At 31.3% G+C, this 21,543-nt stretch overlaps 17 non-coding genes and 3 pseudogenes across 17 annotated transcripts; all 20 read left to right on the forward strand.

Moving 5' to 3' along the window:
- The first annotated feature begins 1,596 nt into the window (after nucleotides 1-1,596).
- LOC129239823 (5S ribosomal RNA) lies at nucleotides 1,597-1,715 on the forward strand. Its single transcript, XR_008581950.1, has one exon. It is a non-coding gene; the product is annotated as a 5S ribosomal RNA (ribosomal RNA).
- A 1,581-nt stretch (nucleotides 1,716-3,296) lies between these two features.
- LOC129239783 (5S ribosomal RNA) lies at nucleotides 3,297-3,419 on the forward strand (annotated as a pseudogene).
- A 763-nt stretch (nucleotides 3,420-4,182) lies between these two features.
- On the forward strand, nucleotides 4,183-4,301 carry LOC129239835 (5S ribosomal RNA). The gene has a single exon (XR_008581958.1). It is a non-coding gene; the product is annotated as a 5S ribosomal RNA (ribosomal RNA).
- A 728-nt stretch (nucleotides 4,302-5,029) lies between these two features.
- LOC129239847 (5S ribosomal RNA) lies at nucleotides 5,030-5,148 on the forward strand. Its single transcript, XR_008581963.1, has one exon. It is a non-coding gene; the product is annotated as a 5S ribosomal RNA (ribosomal RNA).
- Nucleotides 5,149-6,733: 1,585 nt separating this feature from the next.
- Nucleotides 6,734-6,852, forward strand: LOC129239859 (5S ribosomal RNA). Its single transcript, XR_008581966.1, has one exon. It is a non-coding gene; the product is annotated as a 5S ribosomal RNA (ribosomal RNA).
- A 756-nt stretch (nucleotides 6,853-7,608) lies between these two features.
- On the forward strand, nucleotides 7,609-7,727 carry LOC129239871 (5S ribosomal RNA). The gene has a single exon (XR_008581970.1). It is a non-coding gene; the product is annotated as a 5S ribosomal RNA (ribosomal RNA).
- Nucleotides 7,728-8,491: 764 nt separating this feature from the next.
- Nucleotides 8,492-8,617, forward strand: LOC129239791 (5S ribosomal RNA; annotated as a pseudogene).
- Nucleotides 8,618-9,346: 729 nt separating this feature from the next.
- LOC129239882 (5S ribosomal RNA) lies at nucleotides 9,347-9,465 on the forward strand. Its single transcript, XR_008581971.1, has one exon. It is a non-coding gene; the product is annotated as a 5S ribosomal RNA (ribosomal RNA).
- Nucleotides 9,466-11,082: 1,617 nt separating this feature from the next.
- Nucleotides 11,083-11,208, forward strand: LOC129239792 (5S ribosomal RNA; annotated as a pseudogene).
- Nucleotides 11,209-11,971: 763 nt separating this feature from the next.
- LOC129239895 (5S ribosomal RNA) lies at nucleotides 11,972-12,090 on the forward strand. Its single transcript, XR_008581973.1, has one exon. It is a non-coding gene; the product is annotated as a 5S ribosomal RNA (ribosomal RNA).
- A 1,596-nt stretch (nucleotides 12,091-13,686) lies between these two features.
- Nucleotides 13,687-13,805, forward strand: LOC129239907 (5S ribosomal RNA). The gene has a single exon (XR_008581975.1). It is a non-coding gene; the product is annotated as a 5S ribosomal RNA (ribosomal RNA).
- A 728-nt stretch (nucleotides 13,806-14,533) lies between these two features.
- On the forward strand, nucleotides 14,534-14,652 carry LOC129239920 (5S ribosomal RNA). The gene has a single exon (XR_008581977.1). It is a non-coding gene; the product is annotated as a 5S ribosomal RNA (ribosomal RNA).
- A 721-nt stretch (nucleotides 14,653-15,373) lies between these two features.
- Nucleotides 15,374-15,492, forward strand: LOC129239932 (5S ribosomal RNA). The gene has a single exon (XR_008581979.1). It is a non-coding gene; the product is annotated as a 5S ribosomal RNA (ribosomal RNA).
- A 759-nt stretch (nucleotides 15,493-16,251) lies between these two features.
- Nucleotides 16,252-16,370, forward strand: LOC129239943 (5S ribosomal RNA). Its single transcript, XR_008581981.1, has one exon. It is a non-coding gene; the product is annotated as a 5S ribosomal RNA (ribosomal RNA).
- Nucleotides 16,371-17,092: 722 nt separating this feature from the next.
- Nucleotides 17,093-17,211, forward strand: LOC129239953 (5S ribosomal RNA). The gene has a single exon (XR_008581990.1). It is a non-coding gene; the product is annotated as a 5S ribosomal RNA (ribosomal RNA).
- Nucleotides 17,212-17,980: 769 nt separating this feature from the next.
- On the forward strand, nucleotides 17,981-18,099 carry LOC129239964 (5S ribosomal RNA). The gene has a single exon (XR_008582001.1). It is a non-coding gene; the product is annotated as a 5S ribosomal RNA (ribosomal RNA).
- A 728-nt stretch (nucleotides 18,100-18,827) lies between these two features.
- On the forward strand, nucleotides 18,828-18,946 carry LOC129239965 (5S ribosomal RNA). Its single transcript, XR_008582002.1, has one exon. It is a non-coding gene; the product is annotated as a 5S ribosomal RNA (ribosomal RNA).
- A 760-nt stretch (nucleotides 18,947-19,706) lies between these two features.
- LOC129239966 (5S ribosomal RNA) lies at nucleotides 19,707-19,825 on the forward strand. The gene has a single exon (XR_008582003.1). It is a non-coding gene; the product is annotated as a 5S ribosomal RNA (ribosomal RNA).
- A 716-nt stretch (nucleotides 19,826-20,541) lies between these two features.
- Nucleotides 20,542-20,660, forward strand: LOC129239967 (5S ribosomal RNA). The gene has a single exon (XR_008582004.1). It is a non-coding gene; the product is annotated as a 5S ribosomal RNA (ribosomal RNA).
- A 747-nt stretch (nucleotides 20,661-21,407) lies between these two features.
- LOC129239968 (5S ribosomal RNA) lies at nucleotides 21,408-21,526 on the forward strand. The gene has a single exon (XR_008582005.1). It is a non-coding gene; the product is annotated as a 5S ribosomal RNA (ribosomal RNA).
- The last annotated feature ends 17 nt before the right edge of the window (nucleotides 21,527-21,543 follow it).

Below are 21,543 nucleotides of genomic sequence, written 5' to 3' on the forward strand. Positions count from 1 at the left end.
TATAAAGAAGTGCAGGATATTGTTGGTTGTTCACCGACAATGATTTGTAATACCCTTAAATACAAATCGCAGCCAGAAACACGTGGACGGAATCCAGCAATGGCCACTAAAATGATTAAGCGTGTGGTAAGATTTTCCAAAAATAATCCGTTCACGCCAGCAACAAAAATAAAAACGGAATTGGAAGTGGAAGCAAGCGTGGAAACTATTCGCAGGCGTTTGCGGGAACACGATTTGGTAGCTCGCAGCCCCAGAAAAGTGCCACTATTAACAAAGCGACATGTGGCCAACCGACTAAAGTTTGCTAAGAGTCATTTGGAATGGACAGACGAGAGATGGCGAAATATTTTATGGACAGACGAGTCTAAAATTGTGCTTCATGGTGCAAAAGGATCGCGCCAATATGTCAGACGGCCAATTAACTCAGAATACAATCCGAAATATACCTGCAAAACGATTAAACACGGCGGATCCAGTATCATGATTTGGGCATGTTTTTCTTTTTATGGAGTAGGACCGATATACTGGATAAAAGAAATGATGGATCGCCATGTATACGTAAAAATCTTGGAGGAGGCCATGCTACCATATGCTCGGGAGGAAATGCCGCTGATTTGGGTCTTCCAACAAGACAATGACCCAAAACATACAAGCCGATTAGCGAAGGAGTGGTTCCAGAAAAATAGGGTTGAGGTAATGGAATGGCCTGCACAGTCTCCAGACCTCAACCCGATTGAAAATTTGTGGTGCGATGTGAAAGAGGCAGTTTCTAATTGTAATCCAAGCAACAACAATCAGCTTTGGGAAACAGTGGAGCATGCATGGAAATCAATTTCCCAGGAGAGATGTGAAAATCTTGTAAATTCAATGAATCGACGTTGTGCTGCAGTAATTGCAAATAAAGGATACGCTACTAAGTATTAATAACATACTATTATTATTAAGAAATATTGCCTTAGTCTTACTTTAACATAAAATTCCTTCCAAAAGAACACATGTCTTAGTTATCCTTTTTTATATTAATCATACTACTATTTTTTTGACCGTCCATATTCGAAGAGTTCATATGAAATATCATTTTATTTGCATTACATTGGTTTTTTTTCGAAATATTTTTTATAATTACATTGTTAAAAGTCATTACTTTTTAAAATAAAACACAACATAAAAATTTTGCGGAAAAAAATCCCACTTTTTTTCAATTTCTTTCACATGGTATGCGCACTACTATTATATTGACCGCAGCTGTACATATATGACAACAGACAATTTCACTAGAAGATCAGTAGTTACAGAGCGAAAATAACTACCACTATCCCATTTAAGCATTGCTACCAAATTTAGAAATATTATATAGTACATATATGTATGTATACAGCGAAAAGTTGCTAACCCAATATTTTGGCATAAACTAACAATTGGAAACGGTAGGGATATGTATTAAATCGTTGTACACTCATTGAAATAATTCATATAATATATGTATATATGTATATGATTTTATTAGGGTCTCGTTAGGTGCATAGGTATTGAATAAAATAGTTGGTATTCATATTTGGTTTGTTTGAAGTGAGTGTACTGGTGGGGATTTAAATTGTCAACGACCATACCACGCTGAAAACATCGGTTCTCGTCCGATCACCGAAATTAAGCAGCGTCGGGCGCGGTTAGTACTTGGATGGGGGACCGCTTGGGAACACCGCGTGTTGTTGACATCCAACAATTTTTTTCCTTCATTTTATTTTTGCATTTCTTATTAATATAATATTTATTTGAAATTATAATATTTGTATTTCAATGAATTTCTTTACTCGTTTTTACTCCATTTAGTTAGTAGAATTATTTAACTCGTTTATTTATGTAATCACTCCTTTAATGTTTTCGAATTTACTTTATTTAGTTAAAGAATTAATTTTATATTTTATAAAATGTTTTATGCATAAAATTCAAGCCGAATAAAACAAGCTTGCAACAGCCACCCAAAAACTACATACAACAAGCAAACACTTACAACTGGGATAACTGAGAAATTCGCAATAAATGAGTACACCACAATAGGAATATCGGTTTATTTTGAGTTTTAAAGAAGAAAACATACATATATGACAACAGACAATTTCACTAGAAGAACAGTAGTTGCAGAGCGAAAATAACTACCACTATCCCATTTAAGCATTGCTACCAAATTTAGAAATATTATATAGTACATATATGTATGTATATAGCGAAAAGATGCTAACCCAATATTTTGGCATAAACTAACAATTGGAAAACGGTAGGGATATGTATTAAATCGTTATACACTCATTGAAATAATTCATATAATATATGTATGTATATGAATTTATTAGGGTCTCGTTAGGTGCATAGTAGGTATTGAATAAAATAGTTGGTATTCATATTTGGTTTGTTTGAAGTGAGTGTACTGGTGGAGATATAAATTGTCAACGACCATACCACGCTGAAAACATCGGTTCTCGTCCGATCACCGAAATTAAGCAGCGTCGGGCGCGGTTAGTACTTGGATGGGGGACCGCTTGGGGGACAATTTTTTTTTCTTCATTTTATTTTTGCATTTCTTATTAATATAATATTTATTTGAAATTATAATTTTATACTCTGCTCTTATATTAACGTTTGCTATTTGTATTTCAATGAATTTCTTTACTCGTTTTTACTCCATTTAGTTAGTAGAATTATTTAACTCGTTTATTTGTGTAATCACTCCTTTAATGTTTTCGAGTTTACTTTATTTAGTTAAAGAATTAATTTTATATTTTATAGAATGTTTTATGCGAAAATTCAAGCCGAATAAAACAAGCTTGCAACAGCCACCCAAAAACTACATACAACAAGCAAACACTTACAACTGGGATAACTGAGAAATTCGCAATAAATGAGTACACCACAATAGGAATATCGGTTTATTTTGAGTTTTAAAGAAGAAAACATACATATATGACAACAGACAATTTCACTAGAAGAACAGTAGTTGCAGAGCGAAAATAACTACCACTATCCCATTTAAGCATTGCTACCAAATTTAGAAATATTATATAGTATATGCATGTAGATAGCGAAAAGATGCTAACCCAATATTTAAGCGTAAACTAACAATTAGAAAATGGTAGGGATATGTATTAAATCGTTATACACTCATTGAAATAATTCATATAATATATGTATATATGTATATGATTTTATTAGGGTCTCGTTATGTGCATAGGTATTCAATATAATAGTTGGTATTCATATTTGTTTTGTTTGAAGTGAGTGTACTGGTGGGGATTTAAATTGTCAACGACCATACCACGCTGAAAACATCGGTTCTCGTCCGATCACCGAAATTAAGCAGCGTCGGGCGCGGTTAGTACTTGGATGGGGGGGGGACCGCTTGGGAACACCGCGTGTTGTTGACATCCAACAATTTTTTTTCTTCATTTTATTTTTGCATTTCTTATTAATATAATATTTATTTGAAATTATAATTTTATACTCTGCTCTTATATTAACGTTTGCTATTTGTATTTCAATGAATTTCTTTACTCGTTTTTACTCCTTTTAGTTAGTAGAATTATTTAACTTGTTTATTTATGTAATCACTCCTTTAATGTTTTCGAGTTTACTTTATTTAGTTAAAGAATTAATTTTATATTTTATAAAATGTTTTATGCATAAAATTCAATCCGAATAAAACAAGCTTGCAACAGCCACCCAAAAACTACATACAACAAGCAAACACTTACAACTGGGATAACTGAGAAATTCGCAATAAATGAGTACACCACAATAGGAATATCGGTTTATTTTGAGTTTTAAAGAAGAAAACATACATACATATATGACAACAGACAATTTCACTAGAAGAACAGTAGTTACAGAGCGAAAATAACTACCACTATCCCATTTAAGCATTGCTACCAAATTTAGAAATATTATATAGTACATATATGTATGTATACAGCGAAAAGTTGCTAACCCAATATTTTGGCATAAACTAACAATTGGAAACGGTAGGGATATGTATTAAATCGTTGTACACTCATTGAAATAATTCATATAATATATGTATATATGTATATGATTTTATTAGGGTCTCGTTAGGTGCATAGGTATTGAATAAAATAGTTGGTATTCATATTTGGTTTGTTTGAAGTGAGTGTACTGGTGGGGATTTAAATTGTCAACGACCATACCACGCTGAAAACATCGGTTCTCGTCCGATCACCGAAATTAAGCAGCGTCGGGCGCGGTTAGTACTTGGATGGGGGACCGCTTGGGAACACCGCGTGTTGTTGACATCCAACAATTTTTTTCCTTCATTTTATTTTTGCATTTCTTATTAATATAATATTTATTTGAAATTATAATATTTGTATTTCAATGAATTTCTTTACTCGTTTTTACTCCATTTAGTTAGTAGAATTATTTAACTCGTTTATTTATGTAATCACTCCTTTAATGTTTTCGAATTTACTTTATTTAGTTAAAGAATTAATTTTATATTTTATAAAATGTTTTATGCATAAAATTCAAGCCGAATAAAACAAGCTTGCAACAGCCACCCAAAAACTACATACAACAAGCAAACACTTACAACTGGGATAACTGAGAAATTCGCAATAAATGAGTACACCACAATAGGAATATCGGTTTATTTTGAGTTTTAAAGAAGAAAACATACATATATGACAACAGACAATTTCACTAGAAGAACAGTAGTTGCAGAGCGAAAATAACTACCACTATCCCATTTAAGCATTGCTACCAAATTTAGAAATATTATATAGTACATATATGTATGTATATAGCGAAAAGATGCTAACCCAATATTTTGGCATAAACTAACAATTGGAAAACGGTAGGGATATGTATTAAATCGTTATACACTCATTGAAATAATTCATATAATATATGTATGTATATGAATTTATTAGGGTCTCGTTAGGTGCATAGTAGGTATTGAATAAAATAGTTGGTATTCATATTTGGTTTGTTTGAAGTGAGTGTACTGGTGGAGATATAAATTGTCAACGACCATACCACGCTGAAAACATCGGTTCTCGTCCGATCACCGAAATTAAGCAGCGTCGGGCGCGGTTAGTACTTGGATGGGGGACCGCTTGGGAACACCGCGTGTTGTTGACATCCAACAATTTTTTTTCTTCATTTTATTTTTGCATTTCTTATTAATATAATATTTATTTGAAATTATAATATTTGTATTTCAATGAATTTCTTTACTCGTTTTTACTCCATTTAGTTAGTAGAATTATTTAACTCGTTTATTTGTGTAATCACTCCTTTAATGTTTTCGAGTTTACTTTATTTAGTTAAAGAATTAATTTTATATTTTATAGAATGTTTTATGCGAAAATTCAAGCCGAATAAAACAAGCTTGCAACAGCCACCCAAAAACTACATACAACAAGCAAACACTTACAACTGGGATAACTGAGAAATTCGCAATAAATGAGTACACCACAATAGGAATATCGGTTTATTTTGAGTTTTAAAGAAGAAAACATACATATATGACAACAGACAATTTCACTAGAAGAACAGTAGTTGCAGAGCGAAAATAACTACCACTATCCCATTTAAGCATTGCTACCAAATTTAGATAAATTATATAGTACATATATGTATGTATATAGCGAAAAGATGCTAACCCAATATTTTGGCATAAACTAACAATTGGAAAACGGTAGGGATATGTATTAAATCGTTATACACTCATTGAAATAATTCATATAATATATGTATATATGCATATGATTTTATTAGGGTCTCGTTAGGTGCATAGGTATTGAATAAAATAGTTGGTATTCATATTTGGTTTGTTTGAAGTGAGTGTACTGGTGGGGATTTAAATTGTCAACGACCATACCACGCTGAAAACATCGGTTCTCGTCCGATCACCGAAATTAAGCAGCGTCGGGCGCGGTTAGTACTTGGATGGGGGACCGCTTGGGGGACAATTTTTTTTTCTTCATTTTATTTTTGCATTTCTTATTAATATAATATTTATTTGAAATTATAATTTTATACTCTGCTCTTATATTAACGTTTGCTATTTGTATTTCAATGGATTTCTTTACTCGTTTTTACTCCATTTAGTTAGTAGAATTATTTAACTCGTTTATTTGTGTAATCACTCCTTTAATGTTTTCGAGTTTACTTTATTTAGTTAAAGAATTAATTTTATATTTTATAAAATGTTTTATGCATAAAATTCAAGCCGAATAAAACAAGCTTGCAACAGCCACCCAAAAACTACATACAACAAGCAAACACTTACAACTGGGATAACTGAGAAATTCGCAATAAATGAGTACACCACAATAGGAATATCGGTTTATTTTGAGTTTTAAAGAAGAAAACATACATATATGACAACAGACAATTTCACTAGAAGAACAGTAGTTGCAGAGCGAAAATAACTACCACTATCCCATTTAAGCATTGCTACCAAATTTAGAAATATTATATAGTACATATATGTATGTATATAGCGAAAAGATGCTAACCCAATATTTTGGCATAAACTAACAATTGGAAAACGGTAGGGATATGTATTAAATCGTTATACACTCATTGAAATAATTCATATAATATATGTATGTATATGAATTTATTAGGGTCTCGTTAGGTGCATAGTAGGTATTGAATAAAATAGTTGGTATTCATATTTGGTTTGTTTGAAGTGAGTGTACTGGTGGAGATATAAATTGTCAACGACCATACCACGCTGAAAACATCGGTTCTCGTCCGATCACCGAAATTAAGCAGCGTCGGGCGCGGTTAGTACTTGGATGGGGGACCGCTTGGGAACACCGCGTGTTGTTGACATCCAACAATTTTTTTTTCTTCATTTTATTTTTGCATTTCTTATTAATATAATATTTATTTGAAATTATAATTTTATACTCTGCTCTTATATTAACGTTTGCTATTTGTATTTCAATGAATTTCTTTACTCGTTTTTACTCCATTTAGTTAGTAGAATTATTTAACTCGTTTATTTGTGTAATCACTCCTTTAATGTTTTCGAGTTTACTTTATTTAGTTAAAGAATTAATTTTATATTTTATAAAATGTTTTATGCGAAAATTCAAGCCGAATAAAACAAGCTTGCAACAGCCACCCAAAAACTACATACAACAAGCAAACACTTACAACTGGGATAACTGAGAAATTCGCAATAAATGAGTACACCACAATAGGAATATCGGTTTATTTTGAGTTTTAAAGAAGAAAACATACATATATGACAACAGACAATTTCACTAGAAGAACAGTAGTTGCAGAGCGAAAATAACTACCACTATCCCATTTAAGCATTGCTACCAAATTTAGAAATATTATATAGTATATGCATGTAGATAGCGAAAAGATGCTAACCCAATATTTAAGCGTAAACTAACAATTAGAAAATGGTAGGGATATGTATTAAATCGTTATACACTCATTGAAATAATTCATATAATATATGTATATATGTATATGATTTTATTAGGGTCTCGTTATGTGCATAGGTATTCAATATAATAGTTGGTATTCATATTTGTTTTGTTTGAAGTGAGTGTACTGGTGGGGATTTAAATTGTCAACGACCATACCACGCTGAAAACATCGGTTCTCGTCCGATCACCGAAATTAAGCAGCGTCGGGCGCGGTTAGTACTTGGATGGGGGACCGCTTGGGAACACCGCGTGTTGTTGACATCCAACAATTTTTTTTCTTCATTTTATTTTTGCATTTCTTATTAATATAATATTTATTTGAAATTATAATTTTATACTCTGCTCTTATATTAACGTTTGCTATTTGTATTTCAATGAATTTCTTTACTCGTTTTTACTCCTTTTAGTTAGTAGAATTATTTAACTTGTTTATTTATGTAATCACTCCTTTAATGTTTTCGAGTTTACTTTATTTAGTTAAAGAATTAATTTTATATTTTATAAAATGTTTTATGCATAAAATTCAATCCGAATAAAACAAGCTTGCAACAGCCACCCAAAAACTACATACAACAAGCAAACACTTACAACTGGGATAACTGAGAAATTCGCAATAAATGAGTACACCACAATAGGAATATCGGTTTATTTTGAGTTTTAAAGAAGAAAACATATGTACATATATGACAACAGACAATTTCACTAGAAGAACAGTAGTTACAGAGCGAAAATAACTACCACTATCCCATTTAAGCATTGCTACCAAATTTAGAAATATTATATAGTACATATATGTATGTATACAGCGAAAAGTTGCTAACCCAATATTTTGGCATAAACTAACAATTGGAAAACGGTAGGGATATGTATTAAATCGTTGTACACTCATTGAAATAATTCATATAATATATGTATATATGTATATGATTTTATTAGGGTCTCGTTAGGTGCATAGGTATTGAATAAAATAGTTGGTATTCATATTTGGTTTGTTTGAAGTGAGTGTACTGGTGGGGATTTAAATTGTCAACGACCATACCACGCTGAAAACATCGGTTCTCGTCCGATCACCGAAATTAAGCAGCGTCGGGCGTCGGGCGCGGTTAGTACTTGGATGGGGGACCGCTTGGGAACACCGCGTGTTGTTGACATCCAACAATTTTTTTCCTTCATTTTATTTTTGCATTTCTTATTAATATAATATTTATTTGAAATTATAATATTTGTATTTCAATGAATTTCTTTACTCGTTTTTACTCCATTTAGTTAGTAGAATTATTTAACTCGTTTATTTATGTAATCACTCCTTTAATGTTTTCGAATTTACTTTATTTAGTTAAAGAATTAATTTTATATTTTATAAAATGTTTTATGCATAAAATTCAAGCCGAATAAAACAAGCTTGCAACAGCCACCCAAAAACTACATACAACAAGCAAACACTTACAACTGGGATAACTGAGAAATTCGCAATAAATGAGTACACCACAATAGGAATATCGGTTTATTTTGAGTTTTAAAGAAGAAAACATACATATATGACAACAGACAATTTCACTAGAAGAACAGTAGTTGCAGAGCGAAAATAACTACCACTATCCCATTTAAGCATTGCTACCAAATTTAGAAATATTATATAGTACATATATGTATGTATATAGCGAAAAGATGCTAACCCAATATTTTGGCATAAACTAACAATTGGAAAACGGTAGGGATATGTATTAAATCGTTGTACACTCATTGAAATAATTCATATAATATATGTATATATGTATATGATTTTATTAGGGTCTCGTTAGGTGCATAGGTATTGAATAAAATAGTTGGTATTCATATTTGGTTTGTTTGAAGTGAGTGTACTGGTGGGGATTTAAATTGTCAACGACCATACCACGCTGAAAACATCGGTTCTCGTCCGATCACCGAAATTAAGCAGCGTCGGGCGCGGTTAGTACTTGGATGGGGGACCGCTTGGGAACACCGCGTGTTGTTGACATCCAACAATTTTTTTTTCTTCATTTTATTTTTGCATTTCTTATTAATATAATATTTATTTGAAATTATAATTTTATACTCTGCTCTTATATTAACGTTTGCTATTTGTATTTCAATGAATTTCTTTACTCGTTTTTACTCCATTTAGTTAGTAGAATTATTTAACTCGTTTATTTGTGTAATCACTCCTTTAATGTTTTCGAGTTTACTTTATTTAGTTAAAGAATTAATTTTATATTTTATAGAATGTTTTATGCGAAAATTCAAGCCGAATAAAACAAGCTTGCAACAGCCACCCAAAAACTACATACAACAAGCAAACACTTACAACTGGGATAACTGAGAAATTCGCAATAAATGAGTACACCACAATAGGAATATCGGTTTATTTTGAGTTTTAAAGAAGAAAACATACATATATGACAACAGACAATTTCACTAGAAGAACAGTAGTTGCAGAGCGAAAATAACTACCACTATCCCATTTAAGCATTGCTACCAAATTTAGATAAATTATATAGTACATATATGTATGTATATAGCGAAAAGATGCTAACCCAATATTTTGGCATAAACTAACAATTGGAAAACGGTAGGGATATGTATTAAATCGTTATACACTCATTGAAATAATTCATATAATATATGTATATATGCATATGATTTTATTAGGGTCTCGTTAGGTGCATAGGTATTGAATAAAATAGTTGGTATTCATATTTGGTTTGTTTGAAGTGAGTGTACTGGTGGGGATTTAAATTGTCAACGACCATACCACGCTGAAAACATCGGTTCTCGTCCGATCACCGAAATTAAGCAGCGTCGGGCGCGGTTAGTACTTGGATGGGGGACCGCTTGGGGGACAATTTTTTTTTCTTCATTTTATTTTTGCATTTCTTATTAATATAATATTTATTTGAAATTATAATTTTATACTCTGCTCTTATATTAACGTTTGCTATTTGTATTTCAATGAATTTCTTTACTCGTTTTTACTCCATTTAGTTAGTAGAATTATTTAACTCGTTTATTTGTGTAATCACTCCTTTAATGTTTTCGAGTTTACTTTATTTAGTTAAAGAATTAATTTTATATTTTATAAAATGTTTTATGCATAAAATTCAAGCCGAATAAAACAAGCTTGCAACAGCCACCCAAAAACTACATACAACAAGCAAACACTTACAACTGGGATAACTGAGAAATTCGCAATAAATGAGTACACCACAATAGGAATATCGGTTTATTTTGAGTTTTAAAGAAGAAAACATACATATATGACAACAGACAATTTCACTAGAAGAACAGTAGTTGCAGAGCGAAAATAACTACCACTATCCCATTTAAGCATTGCTACCAAATTTAGAAATATTATATAGTACATATATGTATGTATATAGCGAAAAGATGCTAACCCAATATTTTGGCATAAACTAACAATTGGAAAACGGTAGGGATATGTATTAAATCGTTATACACTCATTGAAATAATTCATATAATATATGTATGTATATGAATTTATTAGGGTCTCGTTAGGTGCATAGTAGGTATTGAATAAAATAGTTGGTATTCATATTTGGTTTGTTTGAAGTGAGTGTACTGGTGGAGATATAAATTGTCAACGACCATACCACGCTGAAAACATCGGTTCTCGTCCGATCACCGAAATTAAGCAGCGTCGGGCGTCGGGCGCGGTTAGTACTTGGATGGGGGACCGCTTGGGAACACCGCGTGTTGTTGACATCCAACAATTTTTTTTTCTTCATTTTATTTTTGCATTTCTTATTAATATAATATTTATTTGAAATTATAATTTTATACTCTGCTCTTATATTAACGTTTGCTATTTGTATTTCAATGAATTTCTTTACTCGTTTTTACTCCATTTAGTTAGTAGAATTATTTAACTCGTTTATTTGTGTAATCACTCCTTTAATGTTTTCGAGTTTACTTTATTTAGTTAAAGAATTAATTTTATATTTTATAAAATGTTTTATGCGAAAATTCAAGCCGAATAAAACAAGCTTGCAACAGCCACCCAAAAACTACATACAACAAGCAAACACTTACAACTGGGATAACTGAGAAATTCGCAATAAATGAGTACACCACAATAGGAATATCGGTTTATTTTGAGTTTTAAAGAAGAAAACATACATACATATATGACAACAGACAATTTCACTAGAAGAACAGTAGTTACAGAGCGAAAATAACTACCACTATCCCATTTAAGCATTGCTACCAAATTTAGAAATATTATATAGTACATATATGTATGTATACAGCGAAAAGTTGCTAACCCAATATTTTGGCATAAACTAACAATTGGAAACGGTAGGGATATGTATTAAATCGTTGTACACTCATTGAAATAATTCATATAATATATGTATATATGTATATGATTTTATTAGGGTCTCGTTAGGTGCATAGGTATTGAATAAAATAGTTGGTATTCATATTTGGTTTGTTTGAAGTGAGTGTACTGGTGGAGATATAAATTGTCAACGACCATACCACGCTGAAAACATCGGTTCTCGTCCGATCACCGAAATTAAGCAGCGTCGGGCGCGGTTAGTACTTGGATGGGGGACCGCTTGGGAACACCGCGTGTTGTTGACATCCAACAATTTTTTTTCTTCATTTTATTTTTGCATTTCTTATTAATATAATATTTATTTGAAATTATAATATTTGTATTTCAATGAATTTCTTTACTCGTTTTTACTCCATTTAGTTAGTAGAATTATTTAACTCGTTTATTTGTGTAATCACTCCTTTAATGTTTTCGAGTTTACTTTATTTAGTTAAAGAATTAATTTTATATTTTATAGAATGTTTTATGCGAAAATTCAAGCCGAATAAAACAAGCTTGCAACAGCCACCCAAAAACTACATACAACAAGCAAACACTTACAACTGGGATAACTGAGAAATTCGCAATAAATGAGTACACCACAATAGGAATATCGGTTTATTTTGAGTTTTAAAGAAGAAAACATACATATATGACAACAGACAATTTCACTAGAAGAACAGTAGTTGCAGAGCGAAAATAACTACCACTATCCCATTTAAGCATTGCTACCAAATTTAGATAAATTATATAGTACATATATGTATGTATATAGCGAAAAGATGCTAACCCAATATTTTGGCATAAACTAACAATGGGAAAACGGTAGGGATATGTATTAAATCGTTATACACTCATTGAAATAATTCATATAATATATGTATATATGTATATGATTTTATTAGGGTCTCGTTAGGTGCATAGGTATTGAATAAAATAGTTGGTATTCATATTTGGTTTGTTTGAAGTGAGTGTACTGGTGGGGATTTAAATTGTCAACGACCATACCACGCTGAAAACATCGGTTCTCGTCCGATCACCGAAATTAAGCAGCGTCGGGCGTCGGGCGCGGTTAGTACTTGGATGGGGGACCGCTTGGGGGACAATTATTTTTTCTTCATTTTATTTTTGCATTTCTTATTAATATAATATTTATTTGAAATTATAATTTTATACTCTGCTCTTATATTAACGTTTGCTATTTGTATTTCAATGAATTTCTTTACTCGTTTTTACTCCATTTAGTTAGTAGAATTATTTAACTCGTTTATTTGTGTAATCACTCCTTTAATGTTTTCGAGTTTACTTTATTTAGTTAAAGAATTAATTTTATATTTTATAAAATGTTTTATGCATAAAATTCAAGCCGAATAAAACAAGCTTGCAACAGCCACCCAAAAACTACATACAACAAGCAAACACTTACAACTGGGATAACCGAGAAATTCGCAATAAATGAGTACACCACAATAGGAATATCGGTTTATTTTGAGTTTTAAAGAAGAAAACATACATATATGACAACAGACAATTTCACTAGAAGAACAGTAGTTGCAGAGCGAAAATAACTACCACTATCCCATTTAAGCATTGCTACCAAATTTAGAAATATTATATAGTACATATATGTATGTATATAGCGAAAAGATGCTAACCCAATATTTTGGCATAAACTAACAATTGGAAAACGGTAGGGATATGTATTAAATCGTTATACACTCATTGAAATAATTCATATAATATATGTATATATGCATATGAATTTATTAGGGTCTCGTTAGGTGCATAGTAGGTATTGAATAAAATAGTTGGTATTCATATTTGGTTTGTTTGAAGTGAGTGTACTGGTGGAGATATAAATTGTCAACGACCATACCACGCTGAAAACATCGGTTCTCGTCCGATCACCGAAATTAAGCAGCGTCGGGCGCGGTTAGTACTTGGATGGGGGACCGCTTGGGAACACCGCGTGTTGTTGACATCCAACAATTTTTTTTCTTCATTTTATTTTTGCATTTCTTATTAATATAATATTTATTTGAAATTATAATATTTGTATTTCAATGAATTTCTTTACTCGTTTTTACTCCATTTAGTTAGTAGAATTATTTAACTCGTTTATTTATGTAATCACTCCTTTAATGTTTTCGAATTTACTTTATTTAGTTAAAGAATTAATTTTATATTTTATAAAATGTTTTATGCATAAAATTCAAGCCGAATAAAACAAGCTTGCAACAGCCACCCAAAAACTACATACAACAAGCAAACACTTACAACTGGGATAACTGAGAAATTCGCAATAAATGAGTACACCACAATAGGAATATCGGTTTATTTTGAGTTTTAAAGAAGAAAACATACATATATGACAACAGACAATTTCACTAGAAGAACAGTAGTTGCAGAGCGAAAATAACTACCACTATCCCATTTAAGCATTGCTACCAAATTTAGAAATATTATATAGTACATATATGTATGTATATAGCGAAAAGATGCTAACCCAATATTTTGGCATAAACTAACAATTGGAAAACGGTAGGGATATGTATTAAATCGTTATACACTCATTGAAATAATTCATATAATATATGTATGTATATGAATTTATTAGGGTCTCGTTAGGTGCATAGTAGGTATTGAATAAAATAGTTGGTATTCATATTTGGTTTGTTTGAAGTGAGTGTACTGGTGGAGATATAAATTGTCAACGACCATACCACGCTGAAAACATCGGTTCTCGTCCGATCACCGAAATTAAGCAGCGTCGGGCGCGGTTAGTACTTGGATGGGGGACCGCTTGGGAACACCGCGTGTTGTTGACATCCAACAATTTTTTTTCTTCATTTTATTTTTGCATTTCTTATTAATATAATATTTATTTGAAATTATAATATTTGTATTTCAATGAATTTCTTTACTCGTTTTTACTCCATTTAGTTAGTAGAATTATTTAACTCGTTTATTTATGTAATCACTCCTTTAATGTTTTCGAATTTACTTTATTTAGTTAAAGAATTAATTTTATATTTTATAAAATGTTTTATGCATAAAATTCAAGCCGAATAAAACAAGCTTGCAACAGCCACCCAAAAACTACATACAACAAGCAAACACTTACAACTGGGATAACTGAGAAATTCGCAATAAATGAGTACACCACAATAGGAATATCGGTTTATTTTGAGTTTTAAAGAAGAAAACATACATATATGACAACAGACAATTTCACTAGAAGAACAGTAGTTGCAGAGCGAAAATAACTACCACTATCCCATTTAAGCATTGCTACCAAATTTAGAAATATTATATAGTACATATATGTATGTATATAGCGAAAAGATGCTAACCCAATATTTTGGCATAAACTAACAATTGGAAAACGGTAGGGATATGTATTAAATCGTTGTACACTCATTGAAATAATTCATATAATATATGTATATGATTTTATTAGGGTCTCGTTAGGTGCATAGGTATTGAATAAAATAGTTGGTATTCATATTTGGTTTGTTTGAAGTGAGTGTACTGGTGGGGATTTAAATTGTCAACGACCATACCACGCTGAAAACATCGGTTCTCGTCCGATCACCGAAATTAAGCAGCGTCGGGCGCGGTTAGTACTTGGATGGGGGACCGCTTGGGAACACCGCGTGTTGTTGACATCCAACAATTTTTTTTTCTTCATTTTATTTTTGCATTTCTTATTAATATAATATTTATTTGAAATTATAATTTTATACTCTGCTCTTATATTAACGTTTGCTATTTGTATTTCAATGAATTTCTTTACTCGTTTTTACTCCATTTAGTTAGTAGAATTATTTAACTCGTTTATTTGTGTAATCACTCCTTTAATGTTTTCGAGTTTACTTTATTTAGTTAAAGAATTAATTTTATATTTTATAGAATGTTTTATGCGAAAATTCAAGCCGAATAAAACAAGCTTGCAACAGCCACCCAAAAACTACATACAACAAGCAAACACTTACAACTGGGATAACTGAGAAATTCGCAATAAATGAGTACACCACAATAGGAATATCGGTTTATTTTGAGTTTTAAAGAAGAAAACATACATATATGACAACAGACAATTTCACTAGAAGAACAGTAGTTGCAGAGCGAAAATAACTACCACTATCCCATTTAAGCATTGCTACCAAATTTAGAAATATTATATAGTACATATATGTATGTATATAGCGAAAAGATGCTAACCCAATATTTTGGCATAAACTAACAATTGGAAAACGGTAGGGATATGTATTAAATCGTTATACACTCATTGAAATAATTCATATAATATATGTATGTATATGAATTTATTAGGGTCTCGTTAGGTGCATAGTAGGTATTGAATAAAATAGTTGGTATTCATATTTGGTTTGTTTGAAGTGAGTGTACTGGTGGAGATATAAATTGTCAACGACCATACCACGCTGAAAACATCGGTTCTCGTCCGATCACCGAAATTAAGCAGCGTCGGGCGCGGTTAGTACTTGGATGGGGGACCGCTTGGGAACACCGCGTGTTGTTGACATCCAACAATTTTTTTTTCTTCATTTTATTTTTGCATTTCTTATTAATATAATATTTATTTGAAATTATAATATTTGTATTTCAATGAATTTCTTTACTCGTTTTTACTCCATTTAGTTAGTAGAATTATTTAACTCGCTTATTTATGTAATCACTCCTTTAATGTTTTCGAATTTACTTTATTTAGTTAAAGAATTAATTTTATATTTTATAAAATGTTTTATGCATAAAATTCAAGCCGAATAAAACAAGCTTGCAACAGCCACCCAAAAACTACATACAACAAGCAAACACTTACAACTGGGATAACTGAGAAATTCGCAATAAATGAGTACACCACAATAGGAATATCGGTTTATTTTGAGTTTTAAAGAAGAAAACATACATATATGACAACAGACAATTTCACTAGAAGAACAGTAGTTGCAGAGCGAAAATAACTACCACTATCCCATTTAAGCATTGCTACCAAATTTAGAAATATTATATAGTACATATATGTATGTATATAGCGAAAAGATGCTAACCCAATATTTTGGCATAAACTAACAATTGGAAAACGGTAGGGATATGTATTAAATCGTTGTACACTCATTGAAATAATTCATATAATATATGTATATGATTTTATTAGGGTCTCGTTAGGTGCATAGGTATTGAATAAAATAGTTGGTATTCATATTTGGTTTGTTTGAAGTGAGTGTACTGGTGGGGATTTAAATTGTCAACGACCATACCACGCTGAAAACATCGGTTCTCGTCCGATCACCGAAATTAAGCAGCGTCGGGCGCGGTTAGTACTTGGATGGGGGACCGCTTGGGAACACCGCGTGTTGTTGACATCCAACAATTTTTTTTTCTTCATTTTATTTTTGCATTTCTTATTAATATAATATTTATTTGAAATTATAATTTTATACTCTGCTCTTATATTAACGTTTGCTATTTGTATTTCAATGAATTTCTTTACTCGTTTTTACTCCATTTAGTTAGTAGAATTATTTAACTCGTTTATTTGTGTAATCACTCCTTTAATGTTTTCGAGTTTACTTTATTTAGTTAAAGAATTAATTTTATATTTTATAGAATGTTTTATGCGAAAATTCAAGCCGAATAAAACAAGCTTGCAACAGCCACCCAAAAACTACATACAACAAGCAAACACTTACAACTGGGATAACTGAGAAATTCGCAATAAATGAGTACACCACAATAGGAATATCGGTTTATTTTGAGTTTTAAAGAAGAAAACATACATATATGACAACAGACAATTTCACTAGAAGAACAGTAGTTGCAGAGCGAAAATAACTACCACTATCCCATTTAAGCATTGCTACCAAATTTAGATAAATTATATAGTACATATATGTATGTATATGTATGTATATAGCGAAAAGATGCTAACCCAATATTTTGGCATAAACTAACAATTGGAAAACGGTAGGGATATGTATTAAATCGTTATACACTCATTGAAATAATTCATATAATATATGTATGTATATGAATTTATTAGGGTCTCGTTAGGTGCATAGTAGGTATTGAATAAAATAGTTGGTATTCATATTTGGTTTGTTTGAAGTGAGTGTACTGGTGGAGATATAAATTGTCAACGACCATACCACGCTGAAAACATCGGTTCTCGTCCGATCACCGAAATTAAGCAGCGTCGGGCGCGGTTAGTACTTGGATGGGGGACCGCTTGGGAACACCGCGTGTTGTTGACATCCAACAATTTTTTTTCTTCATTTTATTTTTGCATTTCTTATTAATATAATATTTATTTGAAATTATAATATTTGTATTTCAATGAATTTCTTTACTCGTTTTTACTCCATTTAGTTAGTAGAATTATTTAACTCGCTTATTTATGTAATCACTCCTTTAATGTTTTCGAATTTACTTTATTTAGTTAAAGAATTAATTTTATATTTTATAAAATGTTTTATGCATAAAATTCAAGCCGAATAAAACAAGCTTGCAACAGCCACCCAAAAACTACATACAACAAGCAAACACTTACAACTGGGATAACTGAGAAATTCGCAATAAATGAGTACACCACAATAGGAATATCGGTTTATTTTGAGTTTTAAAGAAGAAAACATACATATATGACAACAGACAATTTCACTAGAAGAACAGTAGTTGCAGAGCGAAAATAACTACCACTATCCCATTTAAGCATTGCTACCAAATTTAGAAATATTATATAGTACATATATGTATGTATATAGCGAAAAGATGCTAACCCAATATTTTGGCATAAACTAACAATTGGAAAACGGTAGGGATATGTATTAAATCGTTATACACTCATTGAAATAATTCATATAATATATGTATGTATATGAATTTATTAGGGTCTCGTTAGGTGCATAGTAGGTATTGAATAAAATAGTTGGTATTCATATTTGGTTTGTTTGAAGTGAGTGTACTGGTGGAGACATAAATTGTCAACGACCATACCACGCTGAAAACATCGGTTCTCGTCCGATCACCGAAATTAAGCAGCGTCGGGCGCGGTTAGTACTTGGATGGGGGACCGCTTGGGAACACCGCGTGTTGTTGACATCCAACAATTTTTTTTTCTTCATTTTATTTTTGCATTTCTTATTAATATAATATTTATTTGAAATTATAATTTTATACTCTGCTCTTATATTAACGTTTGCTATTTGTATTTCAATGAATTTCTTTACTCGTTTTTACTCCATTTAGTTAGTAGAATTATTTAACTCGTTTATTTGTGTAATCACTCCTTTAATGTTTTCGAGTTTACTTTATTTAGTTAAAGAATTAATTTTATATTTTATAAAATGTTTTATGCGAAAATTCAAGCCGAATAAAACAAGCTTGCAACAGCCACCCAAAAACTACATACAACAAGCAAACACTTACAACTGGGATAACTGAGAAATTCGCAATAAATGAGTACACCACAATAGGAATATCGGTTTATTTTGAGTTTTAAAGAAGAAAACATACATATATGACAACAGACAATTTCACTAGAAGAACAGTAGTTGCAGAGCGAAAATAACTACCACTATCCCATTTAAGCATTGCTACCAAATTTAGATAAATTATATAGTACATATATGTATGTATATAGCGAAAAGATGCTAACCCAATATTTTGGCATAAACTAACAATTGGAAAACGGTAGGGATATGTATTAAATCGTTGTACACTCATTGAAATAATTCATATAATATATGTATATATGTATATGATTTTATTAGGGTCTCGTTAGGTGCATAGGTATTGAATAAAATAGTTGGTATTCATATTTGGTTTGTTTGAAGTGAGTGTACTGGTGGGGATTTAAATTGTCAACGACCATACCACGCTGAAAACATCGGTTCTCGTCCGATCACCGAAATTAAGCAGCGTCGGGCGCGGTTAGTACTTGGATGGGGGACCGCTTGGGAACACCGCGTGTTGTTGACATCCAACAATTTTTTTTCTTCATTTTATTTTTGCATTTCTTATTAATATAATATTTATTTGAAATTATAATATTTGTATTTCAATGAATTTCTTTACTCGTTTTTACTCCATTTAGTTAGTAGAATTATTTAACTCGTTTATTTGTGTAATCACTCCTTTAATGTTTTCGAGTTTACTTTATTTAGTTAAAGAATTAATTTTATATTTTATAAAATGTTTTATGCGAAAATTCAAGCCGAATAAAACAAGCTTGCAACAGCCACCCAAAAACTACATACAACAAGCAAACACTTACAACTGGGATAACTGAGAAATTCGCAATAAATGAGTACACCACAATAGGAATATCGGTTTATTTTGAGTTTTAAAGAAGAAAACATACATATATGACAACAGACAATTTCACTAGAAGAACAGTAGTTGCAGAGCGAAAATAACTACCACTATCCCATTTAAGCATTGCTACCAAATTTAGAAATATTATATAGTATATGCATGTAGATAGCGAAAAGATGCTAACCCAATATTTAAGCGTAAACTAACAATTAGAAAATGGTAGGGATATGTATTAAATCGTTATACACTCATTGAAATAATTCATATAATATATGTATATGATTTTATTAGGGTCTCGTTATGTGCATAGGTATTCAATATAATAGTTGGTATTCATATTTGTTTTGTTTGAAGTGAGTGTACTGGTGGGGATTTAAATTGTCAACGACCATACCACGCTGAAAACATCGGTTCTCGTCCGATCACCGAAATTAAGCAGCGTCGGGCGCGGTTAGTACTTGGATGGGGGACCGCTTGGGAACACCGCGTGTTGTTGACATCCAACAATTTTTTTTCTTCATTTTATTTTTGCATTTCTTATTAATAGAATATTTATTTGAAATTATAATTTTATACTCTGCTCTTATATTAACGTTTGCTATTTGTATTTCAATGAATTTCTTTACTCGTTTTTACTCCATTTAGTTAGTAGAATTATTTAACTCGTTTATTTGTGTAATCACTCCTTTAATGTTTTCGAGTTTACTTTATTTAGTTAAAGAATTAATTTTATATTTTATAGAATGTTTTATGCGAAAATTCAAGCCGAATAAAACAAGCTTGCAACAGCCACCCAAAAACTACATACAACAAGCAAACACTTACAACTGGGATAACTGAGAAATTCGCAATAAATGAGTACACCACAATAGGAATATCGGTTTATTTTGAGTTTTAAAGAAGAAAACATACATATATGACAACAGACAATTTCACTAGAAGAACAGTAGTTGCAGAGCGAAAATAACTACCACTATCCCATTTAAGCATTGCTACCAAATTTAGAAATATTATATAGTATATGCATGTAGATAGCGAAAAGATGCTAACCCAATATTTAAGCGTAAACTAACAATTAGAAAATGGTAGGGATATGTATTAAATCGTTATACACTCATTGAAATAATTCATATAATATATGTATATGATTTTATTAGGGTCTCGTTATGTGCATAGGTATTCAATATAATAGTTGGTATTCATATTTGGTTTGTTTGAAGTGAGTGTACTGGTGGAGATATAAATTGTCAACGACCATACCACGCTGAAAACATCGGTTCTCGTCCGATCACCGAAATTAAGCAGCGTCGGGCGCGGTTAGTACTTGGATGGGGGACCGCTTGGGAACACCGCGTGTTGTTGACATCCAACAATTTTTTTTC

This window comes from Anastrepha obliqua, chromosome 2, assembly GCF_027943255.1.
Source record: "Anastrepha obliqua isolate idAnaObli1 chromosome 2, idAnaObli1_1.0, whole genome shotgun sequence".
Taxonomy (NCBI): Eukaryota; Metazoa; Arthropoda; class Insecta; order Diptera; family Tephritidae; genus Anastrepha; species Anastrepha obliqua.